Source organism: Protopterus annectens, chromosome 6.part0 (genome assembly GCF_019279795.1).
Source record: "Protopterus annectens isolate FY-2018-M chromosome 6.part0, PAN1.0, whole genome shotgun sequence".
Lineage (NCBI taxonomy): Eukaryota > Metazoa > Chordata > Ceratodontiformes > Protopteridae > Protopterus > Protopterus annectens.
In genome coordinates this window covers 1729085479-1729105573 of record NC_056737.1, presented here as the reverse complement: position 1 = coordinate 1729105573, position 20095 = coordinate 1729085479, and the positions used below count along the sequence as shown (strand labels likewise).

Genomic DNA, 20095 nt, shown 5'->3' with positions numbered 1-20095 from the left:
CAAAATCATGGCCTCAAGCTAAATGCCAAAAAGTGCATAGTCATCCCCTTTGGAAAAAACAAAGTACCCACAAACTACCACATAGGTGGCAATCCCCTAACTACGGAAGACGTAATAAGGGATCGGGGGACCCCAGTAGATAGTAATCTCACCTTTGATAATCACATTGCCAAAGTGGTTAGAAAATCCTTCTACGTGGCCCACCTAATCAAAAAAGGGTATGCATCCAGATCAAAAGAGGTCATTGTGCCCCTCTACTCATCACACCCATCTTAGAGTACAATGCCCCATTTGGGATGTACCTTACAAGACACCTGCAACAGCTGGAAAGACCACAGAAGTACCTCACCAAGAGGATAAATGGCCTCAAACAGATGCCCTATGCAGTTCAACTGAAGAAAACTCCAGTTGTGCTCGGTTGCATACCGCCTACTCAGAGGTGATCTCTGCCTGACATACAAGGCCATGTCCAACCCAGAATTGATGGACATGTTCCACCTAAAGCTGGAGGGATAGATTCCTGTCCCAGAGACTTCCCATGCTTTGGAACAAGATCCCAATTTACATTAGGCAGAGCTCCTCGCTAACACTCTTCAAAAGAAACCTTGACGAGTGGATGGGAAACAGAAAGTTTACCTCGGGGATCACTTCAGTGGCTCTGCTGGACAGAGGCACAGGGAACTAATCTGAGGGGATGGCGAAAGCCAACACATTCTGGCTAGGCTTATAAATGCCTTCGGGCAGATAGCCTAGTACCCACCTATGAACAGATCTGCGGAGAATTGGTTGGTTATGGCACCACATATACTGGAACCTACAGAAATAGCCAATCTGCTGGCTGACAGGCTCAGTGAAAACGTCTATCCCATGTTCTAGTCACAAATCCCCAAAAGCATCCCTACCACCTGCCCTCCACCTACTATCTCCAAGGAGCAGGTTGTAAACACTCCAAAGCCAAAAACACAGCCTCTATTGGACCTGATAACATCCCAGGCTGCATTCTAAATGGATTAAAAGAGGATCTAGCCGCATCACTGGATACTCTTTTTAACCATAGTCTAAAGCAGTGGTTTTGTACCTGTTGAATGAAAAACAGCAACAGTCATCCTGTTACATAAAGGAGGCACCTTCACTGACCCTGGGAACTACAGACTCCATAAGCTTGACCAGCCTAATCTGCAAGATTATGGAAAGAATAAGCATGGACTTTATTAAAAAAGATACAGGAGACCTCCAAACACTTGACCTGATCCAGTCTCGCTTCATTAATGGGAGATCCTGTCTCTTGAATTTGGTGAACTTCTTTGAGACAGTCACCAAAGCCCTGGACAAAGGCAAATCTGTGCATAAGGCCTACCTGGACTTGGCCAAGACCTTTGACACTATTCCCTAACTCAGGCATTGATAAACTCACCTAGCTGGAGATCAACCTGTGCACACATTCAAAATAGGTGACTCTACCTCCATCAGCAGACCTGTAATCAGTGGTGTTTCACAGGGATCAGTGTTGGGGCCCCTACTGTTTGGAATCTACTTCTTCGATGTACAGGCTAAAACAAAAGGCCTATATGGCTGACAAAGTTTGCTGACTGCTGCAAACTGGGTGCAGTCATGAAGTCCCCAAACGATGTCAACATCCTATAAGACAGACTTAAATGACTGGTGACAAAGTCATAGGCTAAAACTCAATGCAAAAAAATGCATCATCATCCTCTTCTGCAAGGGAGAGTTCCCTGCTTACCACATTACCACCCTAAGCACGGAATCACTGGTGAGAGATTTGGGCACACAGTTTGACAGCAACTTTTCCTTTGACCACCACGTCTCCACAGTGGTAAGAAAGGTTTTCTTCGCCGCCCACCTGATAGGTAAGGGCACTGTATCCAGAGCAAGAGAGGATATAATCACCACATACTCCTCAGTCATCAGGCCAATGACAAGAGTACAATGCTACTTTTGGTATGTACCTTACCAGGCATTTGCAGCAACTGGAAAGACCTCAGAGGTTTCTTACAAAGAAAATTCAGGGTCTTTAGCAAATGTCATATGTTGACAGACTGAAATCACTGTCACTATACTCTCTGTCTTACAGACTACTCAGAAGCAACCTCTACCTTGCATATAAAGCAATCTCAGATCCTGCTCTAACGGAAATGCTGCACATTCATAAATCAAACAGTACAAGATGCACTCGCTCTAGGGAACTCGCCTTAGTATGTGACATCAAGAGGACTTGCTGGAGAGACAGAATGCTCTCACAGAAGTTACCTCTCCTCTGGAACAAACTTCCAGTTCAAGTGAAACAGTGCCCCTCTCTCACCCTATTTAAGCTTAATTTGGATGACAATGGGAAACCACAAACTCCCCCTGGAAGTTTCATCTGTGTCCCTCTTGGACTGGGGCAGTAGTTGCTGACTTAGTAATGCTTAACACCTTGACATTCTTGGGAACAGGGTTTGCACCTGGCTAGGCTTTTAAGAGCCCTATGGCCATTAGCCTAGTACCTATGATCATATCTTTGGTCTCCTGGACAACCCAAGTTGGCAACTTTATGAGAACTGTGTCCCTGTACTTCAAAAGGATGGGGAAATGGTATTTGCAACAACACAGTAGTACCTATTGTCTGAGCCTGCTAAGATCACCAACATTCTGAACTACTGCATAACCTGCTAGTAATGAAGGGAGCAATTTTCCAGCTTATGATCCAAAGAGGACAGAAACCCAGAAAATACACCATGCTGCTTTTTATAAGGGTTTAGTTATGAGACATACTCACTGCGAAGTGCAGATGTGCAAATACCGAGACCACTGCTGTAGAATTCTTCATTATCAATGAAACGAACTGGGGGCTGGCAGCAGTTTTTGTGTTGGATCTTTCCCAGCTGCCATTCATCCCACAATGCCACTGGATGAAATGCGGGATATTATTCTCATGCAATGAAATGCTAGGGGAAGCTTCGAATAGACATTTGCCCTTTTCTGGTATTTTGCGGTTCAGCAAAAGTGATAAAATGTTAATGATATCTACAAATTCTCTTTCACAGGGCTAAAGCAGCCTCAACCTGAAAAAGACTTGGCAAAACAAAGTAGGGTAATGACAGACAAGATTATGATTGTGCCTCTGTTCATAACCAACTATGTGTTTGAGACATGGGATGTAAAAAAAAAAAACTCTCATGGGGGTGGGGGTGCCAGACCACGAGAATGCCACCACTGCCAGGTCAGCAAAGTCAAGTATGCTCAAATATATGGGCTGTAATGGTAATACAACATAAACACCTTGACAATGCAGAGAAATTATTTCATAACAGCAACTAAGTAATCAGCGATTCAAGCTTCAAAATCATCCACAATCACACAATTCCAGTGACAGGATGAACCTTTTTATGAATATCATAACACAAATGGGTAGACAGCAGAACAGGAGAAACCTACAACTATGCACTGCAGCCAGAGCAAATGAGGTGGTATCCATTATGTATCTGATTCAATTGACGCTTTAAGAAGAAACACAGAACAACCCCTTCCCAAAGCATAATTCATCTACAACACTGAAAAACACAGACCCACAAGCACTATCGCACCCCACAGAATGGCATCCAAAGTTGCCTCAAGTCATATTTCGAAAGTACAAAGAAAGCTCAGTAAGTCAAACAGCCCCATGTTACTGTGGATGGACCTAGCATTAACATGTGTGGGTTCCTTTAGGAGACCACCAGAGAACAAGTGCCTGTCACCTAGCAGAAACTACAAGCCACAAGCTGGAAAGTACAGTTTTGTACCTACCATAAATGTAGATGTCCGAGAGGTATGCATCTGCAGTCCTAACAAATGGGTTGTCCTGCCTCAGGCAGCCCTTCGGTCGGCCGGATTCCAAAGTCTGGGCCTGGCCTCGGCTGATGTCACACTTCACCCGACGTCATAGCTGCAGTTAACCGGGTATAAAGGCATCAGCCGATGCAATTTTCCTCAGTGTTTCTTGCCCCAGATGCCAGGTGCCCTCTAGGAAGGCTAAATTTGGATAAATGCAAATGTTTCCAAACAATATAGCACAAATAGAAATAAACATGTATATACATATATACAAACAAATACACCATAATAGATTCCCCCAGCTAGCTACAAGATGGGCAAATACCCTAGGAGTACCACAGAGGGGAAGGAGGGTGGGTAATCCTGACTGCAGATGCATACCTCTCGGACATCTACATTTATGGTAGGTACAAAACTGTACTATGTCCTTCAAGGATGCATCTGCAGTCCTAACAAATGGGTAGAATACCATAGCCAAACTGGGGGAGGAGGCACTAAGATGATTATGGTGTAGTTAAGATCCTTTGCAAAACAGCAGTGGCAAAACTTGCTCGGGATCTGGAGTATAAAGGTAGATTATAATGCTTGGCAAATGTATGCACGGAGCTCCAAGTAGCAGCCTCTAAAATGTCTTTGGTAGCCACTCCTCGTAAAAAAGCTGTAGTAGTGGCTGTAGCCCTTGTGGAGTGAGGTCTGATGTTTTCTGGAGTTGTCTTTCCATGAAAAGAGTAACAAAATCTAATGCAATTTCCTATCCATTTTGAGATTGTCTGTTTTGGAATTGCTTTTCCTTCCATTCCTGTTGCATATGCTACCAGAAGCTGGTCAGTTTTCCTATTGTTCTTGGTTCTGTCCAGGTAGTAGCACAATTGCCTATGCACATCCAAGGTATGTAGTAGTCTTTCCCCCCTGTTCTGTGGGTTGGGGAAGAATGTAGGTAGGTGGATTGCTTGGTTTAATGATACCCTGGAGACCACCTTTGGCATAAAAGTAGGATTAGTTCTCAGGGACACTCTATCCTGATGGAAGATAAGGAAGGGCTGTACTGCCATTAATACCTGTAATTCAAAAACCCTTCTTGCTGAAGTGATTGCAAGCAGGAAAGCAGTTTTCCAAGATAAGTACTGTAATTCTGCTGTTGCTGCTGGTTCAAAAGGGGGAAGTGTCAACTTTTCTAACACATAGTTCAAGTCCCATGTAGGCAATGGTGGCTTCCTTGGTGGCTTTACATTTTTAATTCCTCTCAGGAACTGCCTGAGTAGAGGATGAGAAAAGACTGGAGGATCCATGTTGTATTCTGCTGAAATAGCTGACGCATGAATCTTAATGGAGGAGTAGGACAGGCCATTGTGGAAAAGCTCTGCTAAGTATTCCAGGATGTTAGCTATGTTTGCCAGTGATACATTTTCTCCTTTTGCTGCACTCCAAATGAGATATCTTTTCCATTTTGCTGAATAAGTTTTTCTTGTTGAGGGTCTGCGAGCCTCCAAGATAATGTCTTTAACCCTTTGAGATAAATCTGGGTTATTTTGTCTTATGCAATGTTCCAAGCAGCTAGCTGCAGTGTTTTCAAGTTTGGATGCAGGATTTTGAAGTTGTTCTGTGTTAGCAGTAAAGGAACTAGGGGTAGAGGCCATGCGTGTTCCCGAGACATACTCCTCAGTAGTGGGTACCAATGCTGCCTCGGCCAGTCTGGAGCTATCAAGATGATCCTTGGGTGATCTTCTTTGATCTTCAGTAGCACCTTGTGCATCAAAGGAAGAGGTGGGAATGCATATACTGTCAGGTTTTCCCAACTGAAGGATAGGGAGTCCACCTTCCAAGCAAGTGGGTGGTATGTCCTTGTGCAGAATTTTTTCAATTGGTGGTTGTGTGGGGATGCGAATAAGTCTATTTCTGGTAGTCCCCATTTCCTTGTAATGGATATGAAGATGTCTGGATGCAGCATCAATTTGTGGGCATCCGTGGTAGTTCTGCTTAAGATGTCTGCTAGTATATTTTCTTTTCCTGGCACAAATATTGCCTGGAGCTGAATGTTGAGGTTCAGGGCCACATTCCAGAGGTCCATTGCCATCCGGCATAGAGGGTATGAATGTGTGCCTCCCTGTTTGTTGATATACCACATAACTGTGGTGTTGTCTGTCCTTACCAGCAAATGACCCTGTTGAAGAAACGGTCTGAATGTCTGAATTGCCAGTTTTACTGCCAGCATCTCTTTTTGATTTATGTGTAGGTTCATCTGGCCTTGAGTCCATAAGCCTTGTATGCATTTGTCCAGCATGTGCGCCCCCCAACCGAGGTCTGAGGCGTCCGTGGTGATAGTCTGGCTTGGGTGAGGGCTGTGGAAAGGCAGTTCTTTGTTCAATTGACACGCCTGAGCCCACCATCGGAATTCTTGCTTCAGGCATGGAATTATTGGAATTTGGGTTTCTAGACTGTGCTTGTGCTGAGACCATAAATTCCTTAGGTACCACTGCAACTTCCTCATATGTAGTCCGGCATGTGGAATCAATATTATGCAGGATGCCATGTAACCCAGGGCTTGCAGGACTTTCCTTGCTGTAAGCTGGTTCTGCGTTGTTAATGCCCTGAAATAGAGTGGTAGGTGCTTCTGCTTTTCTGCTGTGAGGAATGCCATTTGGTTTGATGTGTCCAGTTCTGCACCCAAGAAGGTTATCCTTTGGGATGGTATCAGCCTTGACTTTTTTATGCTGACTGTGTATCCCAGGGCTTGCAATAGGTGAATGACCTTTCTCAAATCTTCTGTTAATTTGTTTTTGTTGTCCGCTTGTAACAGGCAGTCGTCCAGGTATGGGTAAATTTGAATTCCCTGAAGCCTGCAATGAGCAATTACTGATGCCAGGCATTTCGTGAATACTCTGGGCGCAGTAGATAAGCCAAAAGGCAATGCTGAGAATTGATAATGCTCTGATCCTGCCAGAAATCTGAGGTATCTTCTGCAATTTGGTCGTATGGGGACGTGCAGGTATGCCTCCTTGAGATCTAGAGTTACCAGCCAAGACTCCTTGGCCAGCATGCGAAGAAGCTGCTGTAGGGTCAGCATCTTGAATTTTGGAACAATGAGATATGTGTTCAGAGCGGACAGGTCGAGAATAGGTCTCCATTGGTTTTCCTTTCTTGGCACCAGGAACAGTCTGGAGTAAAATCCTTGTCCTTGTTCCATAGACGGTACCTTTTCTATAGCTCTCATCCTTAGTAAGTGGTCTATTTGTTCTAGAGCGTTTGACTTTTGATTTGGAGGTAGGTTTGGCATTCCTCTCTTCCTTGGTAGAGTATGGAAGTGAAACCTGTAACCTTTGTCTATTGTCTGTAAAATCCATTTGTCTCCTGTAATGTAATGCCAGTTTACTGAAAATAAGGCTAGCTTTCCGCCTAAGGGTGCTTCTAGTTGTTCCCTGGTAGGCGGTTGCAGAGCCAAGTCACTGCGATTGTCCTGTGGAAGTGGTAGTGGCTGGATCTGTGGCAGTACTTCTCTGGTTGTTAGGCTGCCACTGGCGCCCCTGTAGGCACCTCTGGATTGACCTCTGCCTCTTGGGCCTATTCCTGCCTCTCTGTGCTCTGGTGGTGTCTGGAAAGGACCAATTCTTGGAAGGCCAGTTCCTACTAAACCTCGGAGGCTGGACCTGTAAGAAATCCTTGACTGTCTGGACAGATTTTGCTTTCTCTTCCACCTTCTTCAACACTTGCTGTGCAGGGGAGCCAAACAGACTGTGTTTTTCCATGGGAGCATCTAGGAGCTTTGACTTTACATGGTCTGGTAAGGACTGCTCTTTTAACCATGCATGCCTTCTGATCACTGTACCAGTCATAGCTGATCTAAAGGAAGCCTCCAGTGAATCATAGCCGCATTTTAAGGAATGATTACTGACCTGCTGAATGTTATGTACCAATTCCTGAAGGGACTTTCGGTCTAAAGGTTCAGGCGAGGACAGTTTTTTAGTTAACTGATCTAACATAAATTCCTGATACTGAATCATGTGGAATTGACAGTTTAAGGCCCTAGCCGAAAGAGTAGCAGAAGTATAAACTTTTTTACCCCATCTCTCTAAGGCCCTAGATTCCTTTTCAGAGGGGAGGGGGTTTTTGGCAGAGACAGCTGCTACAGCTTTGGGGCCCTGTGAAAAAGTTTCAGGATCTGCAATAGGAGCCTTATACAAATGATAATGTGTGTCCGGAACCCTGTAGTATCTGTCGGGCTTAGCAGGGGCCGGAGGGAGAGAGTCAGGAGCAGTACAAGCATCATTAAATGCATCATCCACAACTGTAAGTACTGGAGGAATGGCTAAAGGCCTATGCTGTGGCAAATGTAAAAAGGTCCTAAGCCTTTTCCTAGAGTCTGAAAAATCCTGGCCCTGCCATTGAAATTGTTCTCTCATAGCATGCAAGGTTTCCCCAAAAGAAAATTCCTCAGGAGGAGAGGCAGAAGGAATGGAGTCTTCTGCATCATAGTCCTCATATGGAGAATAAGGGCCTTCTGGAGGGTTTGTATTTTCTGAATCATCAGAGGAGCAGTCTGTAGAAACTGGCTCAGGGGGCTCTGCTCTAGGCCTCTTCTCTGGAGGGGGGTGAGAGGCCCTGTCAGGGTGAGGCTGGGATCCCCTGATCAAAGAAATGAGATCCTCTGCTAGACTAAGCATTTGAGTACTAGTGCTAGGCCTGTGAGGGGGTTTTAGCAGGCACGGTCTTTGTTGATTTGGCTGCTTTAGCCCTGGTAAAAGCCTTAATTGACATGGATGCAGGGGGCCTAGCAGCTCCACGAGCAGGAGTGGATATATCTAAAGGGATAGTATCAGATAAATCCTGAGAACCTGTAGGAGCAGGTGGAATATCAGTAGCAGATTCAGCCATGCTGGATGAGGCCTCGGTTGTAGGAGGCATGCTATCGGCCGAAGGAAGAACCGAGGACTCGGTTTCAGCCGAAACTGAGACACTCGCGGTTGGCTTAACCGGACCGCGAGTGTCGGTCCTTTTCCTTACGCTTTTTAGCTAAATGTGAAGTCGGAGTCTCCGACGGCATGTTGTAAGCAAAAGCGGGCCAAAACCTCTGCAAACTCCGACCGACGTCTAAGTGTCCGTCGGTTGAAGGAAGCACAGGCTAGACAAGCTGCTACGTCGTGGTCTGGGCCTAAACAAGGTAGGCAGTAAGAGTGGAAATCTTTATGAGGTATTTGTTTCCCACAAGTTAAACAGTTATTCACTTTTTCTGACATCGGCTGAGGCAAGAAAGAGTCCCCAACGGGGTACTTAGCTTTTTAGAAGTCTTCGGTAGTAGCAATCTCTGGTTCTGACCGACCGACACTTGCGAACAGCTTCTGCTTCGGGTGCCACGCGGCAAGAAAGACAGAGGAAAATGGCGTCGGCTGATGCCTTTATACCCGGTTAACTGCAGCTATGACGTCGGGTGAAGTGCGACATCAGCCGAGGCCAGACCCAGACTTTGGAATCCGGCCGACCGAAGGGCTGCCTGAGGCAGGACAACCCATTTGTTAGGACTGCAGATGCATCCTTGAAGGACATCCTTGGGTACAACCTAAAGGAAGGACAGATAAATTATCCTTGGGTAGAGGTTAATGGTCAGGAAACTCGCTAGGGATGCGTACACAGAAGTGCCTATATAAAGGCTCATTCTGGATGCCTCTCCCATGCTTACGTAAAATATAAGCATCTAGAAATAGGAAAAATTCACAGTGAGAGCAGATAAAGAAGGAACCCGTCATAATGCAGTGGTACAGGGAGAGTTATTAAGATTATTAAAACAAAAATGGAAAATAAATAGGTAAACATAACAGGCAAAAACAGACCTGCAAAAGAGAAAAGACATGACAATTCTGGCTACAGCAAAAGGCAGAACTGATAAATTATAGTAAAATAAACTTTGAAAATCAAAAAACATAAAGCAAAAAAAGATGCATCTGGCTGAAGTCTCAGGTATTTAATAAAAACTGTTCACAACTGTTAAACTCTTTCATCTTAACATAAAAATCAAAGTTTTCATCAGAAAAAGAAACTGCCATTACTTCCTTAAGCAACATTCACACTGTGCATTTAATCCTTAAAAAAATACAAATAAAAAGACTGTAGCTTTCAAACAAAGTGCAGTTTTGCAATTTGAACTTACAATAGCAGATGTTCAAATGGTCACTGCTGCACTAGCCTTAGCTATATGGGTTATATCCTGCCAAGGATATAATGGCCTTCCAGCTTCCAAAGCTTCAGGACACCTTTCACGTACCCAAACTGTCAAGCAGCTCAAGCTGAGCTGACTAAAAGAGAAGTATGGGCACGGAGCCCTTCAGAACCTTCCTGCCAGCAGACAGAGAGGGAGGCTGAGCCTTGAAAATGATAATGCTAGGAACAAAAAAAATAGTCTACACCCTGACATAAAAACACACACCAAAAAACAAGGAGGATGGAGGGAGGGAGTGGTGGCTACTGCAGCAGTGATGAAACATCTACTGTTACGTTAAGTTCAGCTTATACAACGTTGTTCATATTGCAGTAGCATTAACTATATGGGTAGATTACCATAGCTATCTATATTTGGGAGTTGGATAGAGAAGGTTTCAGGAGACCACAGAGAAATGTCCTAGCAAAGCTTGACCTAGACTTTGAGAAGAAATCAAGCTTATAATGCTTTGTAAAAATATGCACAGAGGACCAAGTAGCAGCTTCTAGAATACTTCTAGAATCCAACCCTTTCCAAAAAGCCGCAATTGAAGCCAGGGCCCTTGTAGAGTGGGCCCTGATCTCACCTGGAGAAGATTTGTTATGATGACAACAAAAGGTAATAAATAGCCTTATAGGTTTCATAGGTGCTTACTAGATTAATGATCACAAGGTCCCTTTTAAGCCTAGCCATAAATCTCAAATCTCTGACGAGTTCTGGTACTCTTGGTAAGTGCAAGCAGGGGCTTGAGAGATGAAACATTTACAAGCATTTGGAAATAAACAACTAAATGTCCCGATCTTAGGTGGTGAAAACAAAAATACTAATAAAAAAATGAGGAAGAAATAAAAATAAACCTCTTTAATGGTATAGTGCTTTTGACCAATACAGGAGTTCTTCAGAATAAATATACGTAGTAATTAAAAAAAAAAAAAAAAATTGTATCTTACCATAATGTTCCATCCGAGTTGTCCATCTTCATTCGTCATAAACGTGTGGGGTTCGGTTCTAATCCTTTGGAACCAACTCATCTGCTTCTATAGCTCGTGGATTCCAAAAACTGTCGAGCACACCCCTTACCCATAATGTTTAGGGAAGATTACCTCAGATCAAGTTTGCTGCCAAGTCAAAAAGATGTGAAACTATATGGAAGGAGACCATATCTGGAGTAGCCATATATTCCAAAAGGAACAATCTCAGGTGAATACCCATTCTTCCAGGAAATCTGGCAGTGGAGTTGATGACAAATGAAGCTGGACAACTCAGATGGAACACTATGGTAAGGAAACTTCTTTATCTGAAGTTGTCAATCTTCATTCTGTCATCAATGTGTGGTACAGAGTCCCCAGCTACTTATAATCCTGGGGGGACTCACGGAAGGATATTCCTGAACACCATTGAACCAAATGATGCTCTTACCCTAGACAGCAAATATAACTTGTAATGAGTAACAAAAGTATGGGGAGATGCCCAAGTTGCAGCCACACAGACGTCATCCATAGATGTTCTCGACTGGAAGACAGCATTAGTAGCTACCACTCTTGTTGAGAGTGCTTTTGAGGGTTATAGGAAATTAAATGTTCATCATCCCATAAACGAATGAGATACAGTTTGCTTAGCTAGGCTCACTTTGTTCTCAGGTTGACTAATTTATTATGTGAAAAGGAAACAAACAGCTGGTCTGATTTCCTGATGCCCTTGGTCTTGTCAAGGTAAAATTTTAGTTGTCTGTGAAAATCTAACAGATGTAATGAGTACTTACCTTTGTTAGAGAAATTTGGGAAAAACACAAGGTTGACACATTGATTAAGGCTGGTTTTCGAAACTACTTTAGGTAGAAAGGATGTGTTAGTTCCAAGAGAAACTGGGTCCTTATGAAAAATCAAATACAGTGGTTTAGACAAAGGTGCTTGAATTTCCAAAATTCATCTAGCCGAAGTGATGGCTACCAAAAAGATAGTTTTCCAGGATAGAAACTTTAAATAACAAGTAGAAGCTGGTTCAAAAGGGGATTGTGTCAGAGCATGCAGCATCAGAGTGAGGTCCCAAGGAGGAGGAGGATCCTTGTAAGGGGGTTTTAGGATGAGTGCACCTTTCAAAAAGGCTTTACAAGGCCTATGTGAAGCCACTGGCAATCCATGGAAAACATTGTGGAAATGAAAAATGACTGCCAGTTGGACTTTAACCGTAGAGATGGAAGCACCTTCACCGAAAATGGAAGCTAGAAAATGAAGAATATCGTGAATTGGCACTGAAAAAGGATCAAAGTGATGTAGAACAAATCTTTTCCACTTACTTGCATAACATTTCCGGTTTGTGAGAAAAGTATGTATTGGACTGGGGAAGACAGCATATCATGCCTGGACACTAATGGAATTGAAGAAACCAAGCTGTCAGCTTGAAAGATGGAATGTCTAGGTAACTGATGCCTGTTGGGTGTGACAGGAGGTCCGGAGTTGGATCCAGAATCCAAGGTTGTTGCGTCAGATAAGGCCAAAGAAAGGGGAACCAAATTTGCTCTTCAACTTGGCTGCTTTCTTGAGGGTTTTGGGAATTAGTGGGGTCAGTGAAAAGGCATAAAGGGTCGCCAACTGTGAAGAAGAGCACCCCTCTGCAATTCCCTCTTGGGGGGGGGGGTGAGGGCAAAATAGCTGCTGCATTTGTTGTTCAGAGTGGAGACAAAAGCGTCGCAGCAAGGCTGGCCCAATATGCAGAATATTGTGCTGAGGTGCCAATCTTGAGGTACAAGAATGCACCTGCTCAATTTATCTGCTTGCACATTTGAATATCCTGAAAAACATGTTGCAATCAGAAAGTGGCTGGATGAGATCACCCACTGCCATTCTCTGACAGCTTCTCGGCATAAGGGGTAAGATCTAGTTTCCCCTTGTTTGTTGATGTATCAGACGCACTGACGTGTGTCTGTATCACAACTGTCCCTAGAGGTAGAAAGTCCTGGAATGCTTGCAACGCTAATAGCACTGCTCTCATTTCTAGAACATTTATGTGCAGATTGGCCTCTGTTGGGGACCAAATGCTTTGGGCCGCCTTTTCCCTGGCAATGCCCCTCCCCAAGATGGGAAGTGTCCATGGTCACTGTGGCCTTGGGTTGAGGGGGAAAGAATTGGCATCCATGTAAGACTGGTTTTGAATGAATCTACCATAAGAGGTCTCGCTTGCATGTGTTGGTGATTAAGACTGGCATTGACAAGGAATGCTGAAGGATTGATCATTGTGCTGCATGAAGCCATTGCAAAATTCTCATGTGGAACCTGGCTAGGGGAACAAGAGTTATGGCAGCCGCCACTGATCCTAATGCTTCAAATACTAGTCATGCTGGAACTCAGTTTCTTTGTAATAATATATGGACTTGACATTGGATAGTCTTCAGTTGAGATGGAGGAAGTGAGGCAATGGAGGTTCTTGTGTCCAACAAAGCTCCCATAACAGTTAGACTTTGTGTTGGTTCCATTGAGGATTTCTTGAAGTTGATTGTGATGCCTGGATGGTCACATAATTGTAAGACTTTTTGTTTTGCTGTTAGCAGTAGCTGCCTGGTAGCAGCAGAAATGAGCCAGTCATCTAAGAATAATTGCAGTCTTAAGTAAGCTGCTACTACTGCCATGCATTTAGTAAACACCCTGGGGGTTGTGATGAGGCCAAAGGGCAGAACTCTGAATTGGTAATGATAGACTCCCAGCCAGAAGTGAGGAATTTTCTGGAATGTCTGTCCATCCTTATGTAGTAGCAGTAGTATGCATTCTGAAGATCTATACAGCACAACCAGCAATCCTTTCCTAAAAATGGAAAAATGGACTGAATCGTGACAATCCAGAATGCTTTTTTTCTAACAGATTTGTTCAGTTCGCTGAGATTCATTATTGGTCTCCAGTCCCCTGTCTTTTTTGGCACTAAAAAGAATCTTGAGTAAAAACCAGTTTCCATTTGGTCTAGTGGGACTCCTTTGATGGCTTTTTTCTATCAACTTTTGAATGGCTACTTGTTCCCCCTGACTGGGTGGAACACTGGGGAATTTCTTTGAATAGGGAGGAGGAAGGGAAAAGGGTATTATGGATGGCGCAGTGGTAGCATTGTTGTCTCACAGCAAGAGGTTCTCTTGTTCAGTTCTCAGCTGGAGTGCCTTCTGTGCAGAGTCTGCAAGTCCTCCCTGCGTTTGTGTGGGTTTCCTCCGGGTGCTCAGATTTCCTCCCACTTTACAAAGAAATGCGTCTGGACTGTTTCTTCCTGGGCCTCCACTGAAAACTGGCTTCGTTCCAAGTTGGACTTTCCCGGTTAACAAACATTAAATAAAATAAATAAATATAACCTCTCGAAATGACTCGCTGCATCTAAGTATAGGAGGTGATTTTTTGCTAGGCTTTTAGGTGCAGGGAAAAGTGATCCCTGATAGCCGCCAGAGGTGGACAAATTGGGCCTCCATTCAGGAGGACTGGAAGAGCTTCCTGAAGAAAGAATCCCAGAAATCCTGGTGCTGTGGGCCACCTTTGCCATGAGGGTGGCGTCTTCCATTATTGTTCCTCCCTCTGCCCCTGGAGGAACCATTACCAGGTGTATTCTGGGAAGACCCTTGGAATTTTTTGAACCACATTTTGCCTGTTCCTCATTGGTTCCTAGAGAAGGACCTCGGAGGAGTGGAAAAACATACTCCTATGGCAGAAACGGTTTCCCCATCTTTCTCACATCTGGTCAAAGTGTCTCTGTTTGGCCAAAATGGGATTAACCATCAAAGGGTGCAATGACAAACTAAGACTTGAATGACTCCGCAAAATCACACACACGCATCCAAGCATGCCTCCTTATGGAAATGCCTGAACCCGCTCTTCCTGTAGTTCCTTTGACTGCATGTGAAATGAGCCTCATGGAAGAATTAGAAATAGAAGTCAGGATAGCCAATTGAGAAGTGACTGATTCTTATACACCCTCTCAGAAGCTGTTTCTGAGGCTGACAGCTCCCTAATCAGATCCCACTCTAATTTAGTAAAATGTGCCAGGTAATTCAAAGACCACAGGGCAAAGGTCAATGAAGCGTAAACTTGCTTCCTATTTATCATCCGTGACTCCTTGCTGCAGGGATGACTAGAGTATCTTTCCTCTGCTAGTTCCCTTTAGTGAACGCTGCTACCACCGTAGCATCTATAGGAACTCCCTTTGTCCAGAAAGGCTTATCCTCTGTAGTTGTAATAATTCTGTCTTGTCATTTGGGGACTGGTTCAGTGGCATCATGGGGCCTTCCAGATGTGACGAGTTCAACTCAATGAGCTCGTCGGTAGGCGGAGACACCCAGGAAGTACATGGGCGGGTACCACAAGCCTGCAGATACATGGATTCCTCAGTTGAAGGGTTGAGGAACTTCCAACCACCTCTCTGCTTGAGGATTTCCAAGATGTCTCCAAAGCAGACATAATCAGGAGGTGAGCTGGGGGACCCTTCACCCTCATTGAAATCTGTGTTTTCTGTGATGGACTCCTCTGGATAGTTTAAGTGTTTCCTCTTACAAAACATACTGAGGGACCTCCTCAGGGGGAACATCTGGAGAGGCCACAGAAGAAGGAATACTCTGCTGGGTAACCTGAGTCTGCAGTACCCGTTGACCCTGTAGAGGGGTTGGTTGATGCTGCAGACCTGAAAGTCAAGGACGTAGGCTAAAAGTAGGAAGGAACCAACCTGGTGCTAGAAGAAGCCAATGTCTTCTTCGTGGCCTCGAAGGTTGACCCACCAAAAGACAAGTGGGACTCCAGAACTGAAAGGGCAGACCTCGGTGCCAAAGCCCCTCCCTGCACCTGTGAGGTCCCCTTTGAGACCCAAGACAAATCCAAACTCATCTGTGCTAACTCCCAGAGACACAGACGGCTCAGATTAAAAGGGAGCAGATCCCAATACTCAGAACTGACAGTCAAGCTATGGCTCTGCGAGCACTCCGGTTCTGACACAACCAAAATGCTCAAGGCAATTGTCCATTCCGAAGTAAAAGATACATTTGGAACCGGACGGAGACCACTGAGGGGGACTTTGGTCTGTCCAAGAAATAATTTGGTGGCCTGTCAGCAAATGGGTTCACTGAAGGGGAATACTGAGTCCTAGGTAGTGGGAGGAAGGAAGATGCCAATTGTTCCAGTGTCGACAAAGGAGTCGGCACCAAGGAAGCAGATAATGGTTCCAAAGCATGGTTTGGGGTTGTGGATTTAGAAGTTGGCTCTGATGTAGTCTTCTTTATTGGACTAGGTGCCGAGAAAGTGCTCAGACCTGAGGCAAAGCATTTCTTTGCCTCTGAGATCTAGAGGAGGAGGAGGAAGAAGAGAAGGCAGAAATAGTATGTCCACATTTTTGTTTAGTCTCTACCTGAACCAGAGATCCAGATATGGCTTCCCCAAAAGAGGAAGGAAACGGACCTTTCAGAATGAATTTGTTTTTTCTCTCTACCAAAGCTCAGTGACTGAAAATTAGAAGTTATGTACCTACCATAATGTTCCATGTTAGTTGTCTTCTCTCGCCTTCTTTCTTGCTGGATGGGTTCGGAGCCGATCCTCGGCTCCGACTCGGCACTTGCTAAGCTTGAGAGTCACTTTTACCAGCTCGAGGCAGCCCCATATCCCATGATGCAAGGCGGTAATTACTCAGATCTCGTTTGGTATCTAGAGGAAAAACTGCCTATAAAAACTTTCCACTAAGGAAAGAGAAACACTAACCTAAAAAGGCTGTAATGGAAACCAGGTAATCAAGGACAAGAACTATCTGGTGTCCAAGGAAGAAGGATCTTCCAGAGAAAAGGGGAGATCAAGGTCTGTCCAGGCTAGGGGGGACAGGAGGGAGGGACGCAAGAAAGAAGGCGAGAGAAGACAACTAACATGGAACGTTATGGTAGGTACATAACTTCTAAATGTTAAGTTGTCAATCTCGCTTCATTCTTGCTGGATGGGACCGTCCTAGCACCTCTATCCTGGGTGGTTCAATGGAACAGACTCTTGAGAACAGTGGAACCAAAGCTTGCCCTGTCCCTGGAGGCCAAATCCAATTTGTAATGAGAAACGAAGGTATGAGGAGTGGCCCAAGTGGCTGCTGCACAAATAGTATCTAAGGGTAGTCTAGCCTAAAAGGCTGTAGAAGTGGCTAGACCTCTTGTGGAATGAGCTTTAGGTTTTGAGTTCAGCTGTTTGCCCCTAAGCTGATAAATGTCAGAAATGGTGGAAGATAGCCAACTAGATAAGGTCACTTTAGAAACAGGGAGACCTTTTCTATTTTCAGCATAAGACAGGAAGAGCTGATCGGACTTCATAAATTGCTTCGTTCTGTCCAAGTAATATCCAAGTTGGCGATGAACATCCAGGTAATGCAATTTTTGTTCCGCCATGTTAGAATAATTTGGAAAAAATACAGGAAGATCAATGGATTGGTTTAAATTTGTCTTAGAAGCAACCTTGGGCAAAAAGGATGGTTTGGTTCTCAAGGATACTCTGTCTTTGTGGAAGACCAAATAAGGGGGACGAACACAGAGGGCATGAAGTTCAGACACTCTTCTAGCCGAGGTAATAGCGACTAGAAAAAGTGTCTTCCAAGAAAGAAACTTTAATGAACATGAAGCAGCCGGTTCGAAAGGGGGAAGTATCAAGGATGTCAGCACTAAATTTAAGTCCCACTGTGGTGGAGGATCTCTAACGGGGGTTTAAGAAGGAACACTCCTTTGAGAAAGGCTTTACAAAGTTTGTGGGACATAATGTTGTGGTCTGCAAAGCCGACATGGAAGTTCGAGACTGCAGCCAACTGAACTTTGACTGTGGAAGACGAAGAACCTGAGTGAAAAATTTCCGCAAGGAAATCCAAGACCGACTGAATAGGGGCAGTAAAGGGGTCTATGTTCATAGATATTGCCCAAAAAGAGAAGCGTTTCCACTTGCTAGAATAAATCCTCCTGGTAGAGGACGTAAGAGAAGCTACTATGATATCTCTAACGGGGTTAGAGATCATAGGAAGCCTGGCTAAGGAAGAAGTGGAGCAACCAAGCTGTGAGGTTGAGGGAAGGAACGGACCGGTGCAGTTGACCCGACTGGTGGGTCAGAAGATCTGGAACTGGGTCCAGATGCCAAGGCCGCACCAAAAGATGGCGATGAAGGAACGGGAAACAAATTTGTCGAGGCCAGTAAGGGGCAATGAGAATCATTTTGGCTCTCAAGACGGTAGCTTTCTGGAGTACTTGTGGTATCAAAGGAAAGGGAGGAAAGGCATAAAGAAGTCCCCGGGGCCAATCTTGAGTAAGAGCGTCTCTGGGGGGATGGCCCGGAAGTGGGAAGGGAAAGAAGAAGTCTGGGCATTTGCTGTTTTGGGGTGTAGCAAAAAGATCGCAGCATGGGCGGCCCCACTTCTGAAAAATCTCCTCCACAATGGATTGCTTGAGAGACCACTCGTGAGGCATGAGAATAGCTCTGCTCAATCTGTCCGCTATTATGTTGGTTTTCCCGGGGATATGCGTTGCTACCAGAAACTGATGAGAGGAGATCGCCCATTGCCAAAGTCTGAGAGCTTCTCGACACAAGGGATAGGACTTGGTTCCGCCCTGCTTGTTGATGTACCACACGACAGACATGTTGTCCGTGTGAACTGCAATAGTCCCTAAAGGGAGAAAGTCGTTGAGGGCTTGCAACATTAAAAGCATTGCTCTCATCTCTAGGACATTTATGTGCAGGTGGTATTTGAACGGTTGCCACGTGCCATGAACCATCCTGCCCTGATAATGCCCCCCCCACCCGATCAGGGAGGCATCCAAAGTGACCGTGGCTACCGGGGCCGGGGGAACAAATGGTCTGCCCTGATGAACTAGAGGAGAGGAAATCCACCAGGATAGATGGTTCTTGCAGGTTTGTCTCACCAGAATCTTGTGACGCATGGGAAGCTGCTGGAAGGACCATTGGGTGAACAACATCCATTGTAGGAGACGCATGTAAAAGCGGGCCAGAGGAAGAAGTGTTATGGCAGCTGCCATGAGGCCCAACACTTTCAGGACCAACCTGGCTTGTGCCCTTTTGCTGGATAGGATGATCCGGACGTGGTTTTGGATATCTAGGATTCTCTGACTTGTTAGGTTTGCTGACATCCGAGTAGTGTCTAGATTTGCGCCTATAAAGGTAATAGATTGGCAGGGCGACAAGGAAGATTTTTCGAAGTTGACTGAAATTCCTAAGTGACCGCAGAGACGTAGAGTGTAATCTCTGGCTTGGAGAAGTTGATGCCTGGTGGTGGCTGAGAGGAGCCAGTCGTCGAGATATGGAAACACCTGGAATCCTTGACGTCTCAGGTGAGCCGTGACCACTGCCATGCATTTGGTGAACACTCTGGGGGCTGTAGTGAGGCCAAAGGGCAGGGCTCTGAATTGAAAATGACTGGTCCCCAGCCGAAAGCGGAGAAAACTTCTGGAGCATCTGTGAATCTTTAAATGATAGTACGCATCCTGAAGGTCTATGGAGCATATCCAGTTGTATTTGCCCAGAAAGGGCAAAATCGATTGAAGTGTGACCATCCAAAATCTTGTCTTTTTGACAGACTTGTTGAGCCTGCTGAGGTCTAATATTGGTCTCCAGTCTCCCGTCTTTTTGGGGACCAAAAAGAACCTTGAGTAGATTCCGAACTCTAAATGATCTTTCGGTACTGGCTGGATGGACCTTTTCTTTAGAAGCTTTGACACCTCTAATTTTGCAATTTCCCTTAGACCGGGTGGTACGTCTGGAAGGGAACCTCTTTGAGGGAAGGGGCTTTCCTCGAAAGGAATCTTGTAACCCTCGGATATGATCGACTGTACCCATTTGTCTTGAGAGAGGGAAAGCCAGGCTTCTGGGTACAGCGACAATCTCCCCCCGACTGCCTCCAAGGGTGGGCAGTCGGGCAACACCTCAGGGATGCTGGAAGGGCTTGTCAGAGAGGCTCTCTGGAGCCCTGGTTCTGCGGACCCCCTCTGCCCCTAGGGCGGCGTCTGTTATTACCCCCTCTGCCTCTTGGGGTAAACTGACCACGTGCATCAGGCGTGACTCCTTGTGATTTCTGGAACCACATTTTCCCTCCCTTCTGACCTTTGGGGTAAGGTCTAGA

General features: G+C 45.1%; 1 protein-coding gene across 1 annotated transcript in view; it reads right to left on the bottom strand.

The window, feature by feature from the left end:
• Positions 1-20095, bottom strand: part of ZC3H15 (zinc finger CCCH-type containing 15) — a gene marked incomplete in the record, with an annotated part of 1627349 nt that overhangs the window by 171083 nt on the left and 1436171 nt on the right.